Source organism: Gossypium hirsutum, chromosome A13 (genome assembly GCF_007990345.1).
Source record: "Gossypium hirsutum isolate 1008001.06 chromosome A13, Gossypium_hirsutum_v2.1, whole genome shotgun sequence".
Taxonomy (NCBI): domain Eukaryota; kingdom Viridiplantae; phylum Streptophyta; class Magnoliopsida; order Malvales; family Malvaceae; genus Gossypium; species Gossypium hirsutum.
Genome location: NC_053436.1, coordinates 93,210,006 through 93,219,290, shown reverse-complemented (window position 1 = coordinate 93,219,290; position 9,285 = coordinate 93,210,006).

Below are 9,285 nucleotides of genomic sequence, written 5' to 3'. Positions count from 1 at the left end.
GTCGCATGGCCATGGGGATTTATCGCACTCCGGGTTTTGGGGAAATCATGTCCTGCTTCAACAAGACCGTATCGCAGGGCTGTGTCTCTTCCCCTATTTGGCCACGGCTTTAAGCACGCCCGTGTACCTGGCCATGTGTGCTAAAAAACTTTGCAATTCAAAGACTAAGTTAATTGATTCGAAGTGTGAGAAGTTAAAAATAAAGAAATCAAAATATGTTAGTGCTCGGGTTGCCTCCCGAGAAGCGCTTATTTATAGTCTAAGCTCGACTTACCTCTCCGTTGATTTATCATGGTGGTTTGAGGAGTTCATACTCCTCATTCCTGCTGTCAATCTTAAAATAAGGTTTTAATTGAGTGTTGTTTACCTTAAAAGTGCCGAACTTGGGATGTGTAACACCCTGAATTTGTGCCTAGAGGTTTTGGGCCTTGAGCATGGGAGCGGTTGTTGTGCATGTAAATTTCGTTAATGAAGGCTTGTTTTAGTGGTTAAGTGTGCTGAGAAGTGTTGGAGAAGTCCTGGGTTCAAACCTGGACTCTAGCAAAAATTTTGGTTTAAGGTGAATCAAACCCTGGGTCTAGTAGGTAGGCCTTAAGAATATTGTTGGAGAAATTGTGACACAAAAAGCCTTATGACTTAATGGGAAGTAGCGTGTGGAGCATTTAAGGGGAGGCATGGGTTTGAATCCCATGACAAGCAAAGAGCATCTATTTTGCTAACAGGGGCGGCAAGAGTTGGTGTTGAATTTAAACTCTAATGATGGAGGGATCCCACATTGGGAAGCTAACATAAGAGTGGATGCGAAGCTGGCTTTAAATAGAGAGAACCATGAGGAGAGTAAAAGTACCTTTCTTGGCTGATCCCTTTCGCTTTATGGCGTGCTTGTTTAGGTTGGGCGTCGGCTAAGAGTGCTCGGAGCGTGGATTAACTCCAGTCTCCAATCAGGTGTGTATTTCTCACTACTCTAGCTGTAGGATGGCTACTTCGGGCCGCGATAGGCCGAAAGGGATCATGTGGTCCCAATGGGCCTACGGGCCCAATTGGATAAGTTGTTTGATTGTGTAGTAAATATTGGACTGGGCTAGGTGAATCTCATATCTGTGGCTAGATTTGGGGTAAAAGGGCCACACGAGCGTGTGGGCCCATTTGGGTTGAGAATAGGCTTTAAGCCCATTCGTTTTGTTATCCCTGTTTAGAATACTTTAGTTTACCAAATTATTAAAATACCCCTGGTTTGTAAAATTACTAAAATACCCTTGGTTTATAAAATTACCAAAATACCCCTGGTTTGAATAATTACCAAAATACCCCTGGTTTGTAAAATTATCAAAATACCCCTAGTTTGTAAAATTACCAAAATACCCCTAATTTGTAAAATTACTGAAATACCCTCGACCTGTAAAATTATTGAAATACCCTCGACCTGTAAAAATTATTGAAATATCCTCAACTTGTAAAATTACCAAAGTACCCCCGATTTATAGAATTACCATTTTACCCTCAATTTACAAAATTACCATTTTACCCTTGATTTACAAAATTACCGTTTTACCCTCGATTAATAAAATTACCGTTTTACCCCCGATTTATAGAATTATCGTTTTACCCTCGATTTATAGAATTATCGTTTTACCCTTAATTTACAAAATTACTGAAATACCCATGTAAGGTAGAATTACCGAAATACCCATGTAAGGTAGAATTACCGAAATACCCCTGTAGGGTAAAATTACTGAAATACCCCTGTAGGGTAGAATTACAAAAATACCCCTGTAGGGTAGAATTACTAAAATACCCCTGTAGGGTGGAATTACAGAGATACCTTGTGAGGTAAAATTACCATTTTGGCCCTAAGGTGTTAAATGACTGTTTTGCCCTTGTGGCCAAGTGACTAACTTGGACTGTGTGGTTGACGAATTTGATTCTGAATATATGTTGGTATATGAATGACTTGACTGTGATTGTTTGATTAAATATGGGCATGACATTCTGCATACATGACATGTTGCATGGGTTGGGATTTTGTACGGAGGAATATCTGATCTGTTAAGATCGTATGGTTGCTTGACAACTGTGGATCCACCGAAGGCTTAAGAGCTGTATATTCGTACTGATTTGATTAGGTCGCACGGGTCGCCCAAGACAACTGTGGACCGACCAATGGCTGAGTGCCGATCATATTTACCCGAGGCTGTGAGCCGACTATATTACCGTCGCTGATGGCTATGTGCCTAACATGATACAGCTACCGATGGCTTAAAGCATTCTGATTATGGCTTTGTGTCAACCTACATATAGCTCTGTGCCAACCTGATTATGGTTGTGTGCCAAACGTATTTGCCTAAGGCTATGTGCCAATATATGGTTATTGACGACTCTGTGTCGATCACATTTACCTAGGGCTGTGTGCAGGTTATGTTACTCTAGTTGATGGCTATGTGCCTAACATAATGCAGTTATCGATGGCTTTGTGCCACGTTTTCTGTTAAGTGGCTTTGCCACATTATCTGTTCTGGTGGCTCTGTCACAATATCTATATCTGGTGACTCTGTCACAATATCTGATAACTGAGCAGCAATGCTGCAACTGTGGAGTGCAGGGCTGGGTGGGTTGAGCTATTCCCCACATGGAGTGTAGGGCTGGTACGGGTGGAGTGTAGCAGTTGGTTATAAGCTGGATTGGGTTGGGATTGCATTCACATTTTGATTTTTGATTCTGTTACCTAATACTGATTCTGATTTTGATTCTGTTACCTGATACTGATTCCGATTCTGATTCTGTCACCTAATTCTGATTCTGATTCTGATTCTGATTCTAGTTCTGATAATGTTTCTTATTCTGTAATGGGTTAAAGCCCATCTGGTACTGTCTGTTAAAATGGGCTAAGGTCCAATTGGTACTGAAACTGTAAGTAAGCTGGGGCCAGACTTTTAATTCTTTTATATGACTGACTGTTCCTTTTTATAGTAGGGGATTTCACATTGAGTTTTCATAAACTCACCCCGTTTATTAACCTTTCAGGTAATTTCCAGCCTTAGACGGATCGGGGATGCGAGGGGCTCGGAGGAAGCCACACACACTGTTTATGTTACAGTTTTGATTATTACTTTTAAATGTTTTTATGTGGGTTGTAGTAAAGCCGTTGTAATTTTCTGGATTTCAAATTTGGAATTTTATTTATTGTTCTTATAATTGCTAGTATTAGAACACGGTTTAGCAAAGCAACTACTGTTGTTCAAAATATCATGTAACCGCAATTGTTTTTAAATCAAGCTTCCGCAACTACCAAGATTTTTACAAAGTTGTTAAGAATGTTATTCAGCTGAGGTTTCTAACAAGGTTGGTATAAGTTTTCAATTCTTAAGAAGGATTTTTAATGGAAACATGGTTTTCAAAAAACACTTCAATGTGACATGCCAGATTCGAGTCAAACTTCTAGGCCGGGTTTGGGGTGTTACATTTAGTGGTATCAGAGCCAGGTTGCAACAACTCGGCTGTGGATTGGGATTTCAAAGGTTGAATTTTAGAAAATTATTTTCAACTACGTGGTCTGTTTGAAGTATTTTTTTAAAAAAGTGTGGCACACCGAGTCTCCGACCCCGAATCCGTAAGTCTTCTGAATACTTTTGTTTGTTTAGAAATTGAAATACTTTGGATTCCTTAGATATTGGTCTGAATTTAAATTTGGTATTTATTTTATGTGGATGTGATGTTTGGATATAGAAATTGTATATATGTGTGATAAATATGTGGCTGCTTCTGTGAATAAGTGTTGTATGTATGAGATGTTTCAAGTTCTAGTTGAAGTGTGATAGTGATAGTAGGATTAGAGTGCGCAGCGGTAGCGTAGTGGGGTAGATGTTATACGACTACCCTATTAGACGGAAATTTCGGGGACGAAATTTCTTTAAGGGAGGTAGCGTTGTAACACCCTGAATTTGTGCCTAGAAGTTTTGGGCCTTGAGCATGGGAGCGGTTGTTGTGCATGTAAATTTCGTTAATGAAGGCTTGTTTTAGTGGTTAAGTGTGCTGAGAAGTGTTGGAGAAGTCCTGGGTTCAAACCTGGACTCTAGCAAAAATTTTGGTTTAAGGTGAATCAAACCCTGGGTCTAGTAGGTAGGCCTTAAGAATATTGTTGGAGAAATTGTGACACAAAAAGCCTTATGACTTAATGGGAAATAGCGTCTGGAGCATTTAAGGGGAGGCATGGGTTTGAATCCCATGGCAAGCAAAGAGCATTTATTTTGCTAACAGGGGGCGGCAAGAGTTGGTGTTGAATTTAAACTCTGATGATGGAGGGATCCCACATCGCGAAGCTAACATAAGAGTGGATGCGAAGCTGGCTTTAAATAGAGAGAACCATGAGGAGAGTAAAAGTACCTTTCTTGGCTGATCCCTTTCGCTTTATGGCGTGCTTGTTTGGGTTGGGCGTCGGCTAAGAGTGCTCGGAGCGTGGATTAACTCCAATCTCCAATCAGGTGTGTATTTCTCACTACTCTAGCTGTAGGATGGCTACTTCGGGCCACGATAGGCCGAAAGGGACCATGTAGTCCCAATGGGCCTACGGGCCCAATTGGATAAGTTGTTTGATTGTGTAGTCAATATTGGACTGGGCTAGGTGAATCTCATATCTGTGGATAGATTTGGGCTAAAAGGGCCACACGAGCGTGTGGGCCCATTTGGGCGGAGAATAGGCTTTAGGCCCATTCGTTTTGTTATCCCTGTTTAGAATACTTTAGTTTACCAAATTATCAAAATACCCCTGGTTTGTAAAATTACTAAAATACCCTTGGTTTATAAAATTACCAAAATACCCCTGGTTTGTATAATTACCAAAATACCCCTGGTTTGTAAAATTATCAAAATACCCCTAGTTTGTAAAATTACCAAAATACCCCTAATTTGTAAAATTACTGAAATACCCTCGACCTGTAAAATTATTGAAATACCCTCGACCTGTAAAAATTATTAAAATATCCTCAACTTGTAAAATTACCTAAGTACCGCCGATTTATATAATTACCATTTTACCCTCGATTTACAAAATTACCATTTTACCCTTGATTTACAAAATTACCGTTTTACCCTCGATTAATAAAATTACCGTTTTACCCTCGATTTATAGAATTATCGTTTTACCCTCGATTTATAGAATTATCGTTTTACCCTCAATTTACAAAATTACTGAAATACCCATGTAAGGTAGAATTACCGAAATACCCATGTAAGGTAGAATTACCGAAATACCCCTATAGGGTAAAATTACTGAAATACCCCTGTAGGGTAGAATTACAAAAATACCCCTGTAGGGTAGAATTACTAAAATTCCCCTGTAGGGTGGAATTACAGAGATACCTTGTGAGGTAAAATTACCATTTTGCCCCTAAGGTGTTAAATGACTGTTTTGCCCTTGTGGCCAAGTGACTAACTTGGACTGTGTGGTTGACGAATTTGATTCTGAATATATGTTGGTATATGAATGACTTGACTGTGATTGTTTGATTAAATATGGGCATGACATTCTGCATACATGACATGTTGCATGGGTTGGGATTTTGTACGGAGGAATATCTGATCTGTTAAGATCGTATGGTTGCTTGACAACTGTGGATCCACCGAAGGCTTAAGAGCTGTATATTCGTACTGATTTGATTAGGTCGCACGGGTCGCCCAAGACAACTGTGGACCGACCAATGGCTGAGTGCCGATCATATTTACCCGAGGCTGTGAGCCGACTATATTACCGTCGCTGATGGCTATGTGCCTAACATGATACAGCTACCGATGGCTTAAAGCATTCTGATTATGGCTTTGTGTCAACCTACATATGGCTCTGTGCCAACCTGATTATGGTTGTGTGCCAAACGTATTTGCCTAAGGCTATGTGCCAATATATGGTTATTGACGACTCTGTGTCGATCACATTTACCTAGGGCTGTGTGCAGGTTATGTTACTCTAGTTGATGGCTATGTGCCTAACATAATGCAGTTATCGATGTCTTTGTGCCACGTTTTCTGTTAAGTGGCTTTGCCACATTATCTGTTCTGGTGGCTCTGTCACAATATCTGTATCTGGTGACTCTGTCACAATATCTGATAACTGAGCAGCAATGCTGCAACTGTGGAGTGCAGGGCTGGGTGGGTTGAGCTATTCCCCACATGGAGTGTAGGGCTGGTACGGGTGGAGTGTAGCAGTTGGTTATAAGCTGGATTGGGTTGGGATTGCATTCACATTTTGATTTTTGATTCTGTTACCTAATACTGATTCTGATTTTGATTCTGTTACCTGATACTGATTCCGATTCTGATTCTGTCACCTAATTCTGATTCTGATTCTGATTCTGATTCTAGTTCTGATAATGTTTCTTATTCTGTAATGGGTTAAAGCCCATCTGGTACTGTCTGTTAAAATGGGCTAAGGTCCAATTGGTACTGAAACTGTAAGTAAGCTGGGGCCAGACTTTTAATTCTTTTATATGACTGACTGTTCCTTTTTATAGTAGGGGATTTCACATTGAGTTTTCATAAACTCACCCCGTTTATTAACCTTTCAGGTAATTTCCAGCCTTAGACGGATCGGGGATGCGAGGGGCTCGGAGGAAGCCACACACACTGTTTATGTTACAGTTTTGATTATTACTTTTAAATGTTTTTATGTGGGTTGTAGTAAAGCCGTTGTAATTTTCTGGATTTCAAATTTGGAATTTTATTTATTGTTCTTATAATTGCTAGTATTAGAACACGGTTTAGCAAAGCAACTACTGTTGTTCAAAATATCATGTAACCGCAATTGTTTTTAAATCAAGCTTCCGCAACTACCAAGATTTTTACAAAGTTGTTAAGAATGTTATTCAGCTGAGGTTTCTAACAAGGTTGGTATAAGTTTTCAATTCTTAAGAAGGATTTTTAATGGAAACATGGTTTTCAAAAAACACTTCAATGTGACATGCCAGATTCGAGTCAAACTTCTAGGCCGGGTTTGGGGTGTTACATTTAGTGGTATCAGAGCCAGGTTGCAACAACTCGGCTGTGGATTGGGATTTCAAAGGTTGAATTTTAGAAAATTATTTTCAACTACGTGGTCTGTTTGAAGTATTTTTTTAAAAAAGTGTGGCACACCGAGTCTCCGACCCCGAATCCGTAAGTCTTCTGGATACTTTTGTTTGTTTAGAAATTGAAATACTTTGGATTCCTTAGATATTGGTCTGAATTTAAATTTGGTATTTATTTTATGTGGATGTGATGTTTGGATATAGAAATTGTATATATGTGTGATAAATATGTGGCTGCTTCTGTGAATAAGTGTTGTATGTATGAGATGTTTCAAGTTCTAGTTGAAGTGTGATAGTGATAGTAGGATTAGAGTGCGCAGCGGTAGCGTAGTGGGGTAGATGTTACACGACTACCCTATTAGACGGAAATTTCGGGGACAAAATTTCTTTAAGGGAGGTAGCGTTGTAACACCCTGAATTTGTGCCTAGAAGTTTTGGGCCTTGAGCATGGGAGCGGTTGTTGTGCATGTAAATTTCGTTAATGAAGGCTTGTTTTAGTGGTTAAGTGTGCTGAGAAGTGTTGGAGAAGTCCTGGGTTCAAACCTGGACTCTAGCAAAAATTTTGGTTTAAGGTGAATCAAACCCTGGGTCTAGTAGGTAGGCCTTAAGAATATTGTTGGAGAAATTGTGACACGAAAAGCCTTATGACTTAATGGGAAATAGCGTCTGGAGCATTTAAGGGGAGGCATGGGTTTGAATCCCATGGCAAGCAAAGAGCATTTATTTTGCTAACAGGGGGCGGCAAGAGTTGGTGTTGAATTTAAACTCTGATGATGGAGGGATCCCACATCGCGAAGCTAACATAAGAGTGGATGCGAAGCTGGCTTTAAATAGAGAGAACCATGAGGAGAGTAAAAGTACCTTTCTTGGCTGATCCCTTTCGCTTTATGGCGTGCTTGTTTGGGTTGGGCGTCGGCTAAGAGTGCTCGGAGCGTGGATTAACTCCAATCTCCAATCAGGTGTGTATTTCTCACTATTCTAGCTGTAGGATGGCTACTTCGGGCCGCGATAGGCCGAAAGGGACCATGTAGTCCCAATGGGCCTACGGGCCCAATTGGATAAGTTGTTTGATTGTGTAGTCAATATTGGACTAGGCTAGGTGAATCTCATATCTGTGGATAGATTTGGGCTAAAAGGGCCACACGAGCGTGTGGGCCCATTTGGGCGGAGAATAGGCTTTAGGCCCATTCGTTTTGTTATCCCTGTTTAGAATACTTTAGTTTACCAAATTATCAAAATACCCCTGGTTTGTAAAATTACTAAAATACCCTTGGTTTATAAAATTACCAAAATACCCCTAGTTTGTAAAATTACCAAAATACCCCTAGTTTGTAAAATTATCAAAATACCCCTAGTTTGTAAAATTACCAAAATACCCCTGATTTGTGAAATTACTGAAATACCCTCGACCTGTAAAATTATTGAAATACCCTCAACTTGTAAAATTGCCAAAGTACCCCCGATTTATAGAATTACCATTTTACCCTCGATTTACAAAATTACCAGTTTACCCTCGATTTATAAAATTACTGTTTTACCCTCGATTAATAAAATTATCGTTTTACCCTCGATTTACAGAATTATCATTTTACCTTCGATTTATAGAATTACCGTTTTACCCTCGATTTACAAAATTACTGAAATACCCATGTAAGGTAGAATTACCGAAATACCCCTGTAGGGTAGAATTATCGAAATACCCCTGTAGGGTAGAATTACCAAAATACCCCTGTAGGGTAGAATTACTAAAATACCCCTGTAGGGTGGAATTACAGAGATACCTTGTGAGGTAAAATTACCATTTTACCCCTAAGGTGTTAAATGACTGTTTTGCCCTTGTGGCCAAGTGACTAACTTAGACTGTGTGGTTGACGAATTTGATTCTGAATATATGTTGGTATATGAATGACTTGACTGTGATTGTTTGATTAAATATGGGCATGACATTCTGCATACATGACATGTTGCATGGGTTGGGATTTTGTACGGAGGAATATCTGATCTGTTAAGATCTTATGGTTGCTTGACAACTGTGGATCCACCGAAGGCTTAAGAGCTGTATATTCGTACTGATTTGATTAGGTCCACGGATCGCCCATGACGACTGTGGACCGACCAATGGCTGAGTGCCGACATATTTACCCGAGGCTGTGTGCTGACTATATTACCGTCGCTGATGGCTATGTGCCTAACATGATACAGCTACCGATGGCTTAAAGCCTTCTGATTATGG